This window comes from Phyllostomus discolor, chromosome 7 (genome assembly GCF_004126475.2).
Source record: "Phyllostomus discolor isolate MPI-MPIP mPhyDis1 chromosome 7, mPhyDis1.pri.v3, whole genome shotgun sequence".
Lineage (NCBI taxonomy): Eukaryota > Metazoa > Chordata > Mammalia > Chiroptera > Phyllostomidae > Phyllostomus > Phyllostomus discolor.
In genome coordinates this window covers 136,031,721-136,035,861 of record NC_040909.2, presented here as the reverse complement: position 1 = coordinate 136,035,861, position 4,141 = coordinate 136,031,721, and the positions used below count along the sequence as shown (strand labels likewise).

Sequence of the window (4,141 nt, the reverse complement as noted above, 5' to 3'; positions counted from 1 at the left end):
CAGCGGTTAACTTGACTGGCCTCAAATTCCAGCGTGTCCATGACTGCAGAGCAGCAGCTAAAATATTGTAACTTTTGCCCGGATGCCTGGACTGGGCCCCATGAGGGAGTGGTGTGGGAGCCGGCCCGAGATGTGGGCAGACACTGAGCAGGAGTCGGAGCCTCTCTCCCAGCTCACTTCCAGCTGCTGTGGCTGCCCTCTTCTTTCTCTTCTTTTTTGAGAGGGATTCTAAATGTATCTCCAAGTTCCAGGTGCCCCTCATGCCTCCAACAGAGGTTGTCCTCTGTCCAAAAGCTGTAAAAAGAACAGCCCCTCTTCCCAAGTTTAATGCGCCTCTAGTGTTTGCTTGATTTGTTTTGTTACTCCCAGTGCCTTGAACTGCCTACTATTTTGTATCAGGAGTACACAGTTACGTGCAGGGTAATTAACTCGCCAGAAGATTTCATCGTTACTGGATGTGAAGCCTGTTTGTGTTCGACAACAAATGTTTTTGCTCTTCTATGAACTGTGTGTTCCTACAATGCCTGCTTTTTCATTCTGCTAGTCGGTCCTCTGTTCCATTTCAGGAGCTGATTGCCTACCTGCGAGGCAGTCCTGAATGCATTGATCTTGGTTTTTCTTTTTACTTGTTTCAGGATTTTGAGTCACTGGCCCTTAAAAAATATGGTAAGTAAATTAATGCATGGGGAATTCAACAGTACAGCTTTTTAAGTTAAAGATATCTTAGAAGGCCTCGTGGGAAGCTTTACAGTTTGGGGACGTCTCTGATCCTTCCAGTAACATGCAACATGGATTATTGTTGAACTGGGCTTCTGGCTTTCTAGCTGAATATAACAGTGCTGCTATACCCTGGAAGGGATGGCATGGTGGGAAGTTGAAACTGAGCCTTTAAATGCTCGCTTCGGCAGCGCATGCGCTAAAATTGGAATGACACAGAGAAGATGAGCATGGCCGCTGTGCGAGGGTGGCATGCAAATTTGTGAAGCGTTCCATATTTTTAAAGTATATGGGAATAAATGAAAATGAACACATGACAACCCAAAATCTATAGGACACAGTGAAGGCAGTCCCGAGAGGGAAGTCCATAGCAATATAGGCCTGTCTAAAGAAGACAGAAAAACCTCGGATAAATGACCTAACCCCACATCTAACAGAACTACAGGGGCAACAACAAACAAAGCCCATAGGATTAGAAGGAAGGAAATAATCAAGATCAGAGCAGAATTAAATGGCAGAGAGACCAAAAAAACAATTCAAAGAATCAATGAATCTGGGAGATGGTTCTTTGAAAAGATAAACAAAATTGATAAACCTTTCACCAGACTCTGGTTAAGCCAGAGTTCTTTCTTTAACAAGAAAAAAACAGAGGACCCAAATAAGTAACATCAAACATGAAAGAGGAAGAGTAACAACCGATTCCACAGAAATACAAAGGATTATAAGAAAATACTATGAACAACTGTAGGCCAAGATATTAGACAACTTAGGTGAAATGGACAAATTTCTGGAAACATGAATCTCCCAAAACTGAATAAAAAAGAAGCAGAAAGCATGAGCAGACTGGTAACAACCAGCGAAACTGAAGCAGTGACAAAAAACTCCCGGCACATACCAGCCCTGGGCCGGAAAGGCTTCACAGGTGAATTTTACCAACATTCAAAGGAAGAACTAACACCTGTCCTTCTCAAACTATTCCAAAAACTCAAGAAGAGGGAAGACTCCCAGACTCTTTTTACGAGGCCAGTATTATCCAAATTCCGAAACCAGGTAAAGGCACGACAAAAGGAAGAAAGTTACAGGCCATCTCTCTGATGAACAGAGACGCTAAAATCCTCAGGAAAGTATTGGCAGTCCGGGTCCAGCAGTACATTAAACAGATCATACACCACAATCAGGTGGGATTCATCCCAGGGATGCAAGGATGGTGTAATATTTGCAAATCAAGAAACATAGCACACCACATAAACAAAATGGAAAACAAAAATGCCGTGATGATATCAATAGATGCTGGAAAAGCACTTGATAAAGTCAAGCATCCATTCATGAATAAAAAACCCTCAGCAAGGTGGCAATAGAGGGAGCATGCCTCAACACAATAAAGGCCATACACGAGACACCATCATACTCAATGGGCAAAAATGAAAAGCTTTCCCCTTAAGGTCAGGAGCCAGACAAGCGTGTCTGCTTTTACTACTCTTACTCAACATGGTACTGAAAGTTCTGGCAAAAGTGATTAGACGAGAAAAAGACATAAAAGATAACCACATTGGAAAGGAGGAAATAAACCTACATTATTTGCAGGCGACCTGAGAGTGTACATAGAAAACCTTATAGTCTTCACCAAAAAACTACTTGACCTAATAAGTGAATTCAGCAAAGTAGCAGGTTACAAAGTCAACATTCAGAAATCAATGGCACTTTTGTACACCAATAATGAATTTTTGTCAGAAAAAGAAACTAAGAAAAAAATTCCACTTACTATATCAAGAAGAAAAATAAAGTAGCTAGGAATAAATTTAACCAAAGATGTAAAAGATCTATACTTATAAAACTATAGAATGCTGAAGAAAGAAATTAAGGAAGATAAAAATAAAGGGAAACATATATCATGTTCATGCACTGGAATAATTAACATCATTAAAATGTCTATACTACCCAAAGCAATCTATAGATTCAATGCAATTCCTATCAAGATACCAATGGCATATTTCGTAGATCTAGAACAAATGTTCCAAAAATGTATATGGAACAGAAAAAGACCCTGAGTAGCCTCAGCAGTCTTGAGAAGGAAGAACAAAGTTGGAGGGGCCACAGTACCTGGTATTAAACTATGCTACAAGGCCACTATAATCGAAACAGTCTGGTATTGGCATAACAACTGATGCAGAGATCAAAGGAGCTGAATAGAGAGCCCAGAAATACACCCATGTCTCTATGGCCAATTAATATTTGACAAAGGGGGGACGAACATACAATGAAGTGAAAAGCGGCCTCTTCAATAAATCATGTTGGGAGAACTGGGCAAAAAAGTGAAACTAGACCACTAACTTACACCACACACCAGAGGAGGCTCAGAATGGATCAGGGACTTAAATACGTCATGACGCCATAAAAGTCCTAGCAGAAAACATAGCCAGTAAAATTTCAGACATCCCCTGTAGCAACATTTTTGCTAAGAGATAGAAATATATCTATCTCTTAGGGCAAGGGAAATAAAGGAAAAAAAAACAAATGGGACTACATAAAATTCAAAAGTTTCTGCATGGCTAAAGAAACCATTATCAAAATGAAAAGGGAACTGACTGTCTGGGAGAACATATTTACCAGTGATATATCAGACAAAGGTTTAATTTCCAAAGTATATAAAGAACCCGTATGACTCAAAGGCAGGAGGACAGACAATTCAGTTGAAAAATGGACAAAGGACCTGGACAACACTTCTCCAAGGAGGACACACAGAGGCCCAGAGACATGTGAAAGGATGCTCAGCATCATTAGCCATCAGAGAGATGCAAATTAAAACCTCAATGAGATACTACCTCACACCTGTCCGAATGGCCATCATCAATAAATAAACATCAAGTACTGGCAAATAATGGAGAAAAGGGAACCCTAGGGCACTGTGGGTGGGAATGCAGACTGGTGCGGCCACTGTGGGAAACAGTATGGAATTTCCTTAAACAATTAAAAATGGAACTGCCTCATGACCCAGCAATTCCTCTGCTGGGAATATATCTTAAAAATCCCAAAACACCAGTTCTAAAGAACTTATGCACCCCAATGTTCACAGCAGCACAATTTACAACAGCCAAGTGCTGGAAACAGCCTAAGTGCCCATCAGTGGATGAGTGGATCAAAAAACTGTGGCACATTTACACAATGGAATACTACGCAGCAGAGAGAAAGGAGCTCCTACTTTTGGTGACAGCATGGATGGAGCTGGAGAGCATTCTGCTGAGTGAAATGAGCCAGGCAGCAAGAGACAAATACCATATGACCTCATTTATAACTGGAATCTAATGAACACAATAAACTAATGAGAAAAATAGACCCAGAGACATGGGAACGTGGAGCAGACTGACAGCTGTAGGAGGGGAGGGGGCAGGAGGCGAGGGGGGAGGAAGGGGAGGGACTAGTTAGA

The 4,141-nt window shown here is 41.3% G+C and overlaps 1 non-coding gene across 1 annotated transcript; it reads left to right on the top strand.

Annotated features, from left to right (window-relative positions):
- Positions 1 to 894: 894 nt before the first annotated feature.
- LOC114514934 lies at positions 895 to 999 on the top strand. Its single transcript, XR_003686153.1, has one exon. It is a non-coding gene; the product is annotated as a U6 spliceosomal RNA (small nuclear RNA).
- The last annotated feature ends 3,142 nt before the right edge of the window (positions 1,000 to 4,141 follow it).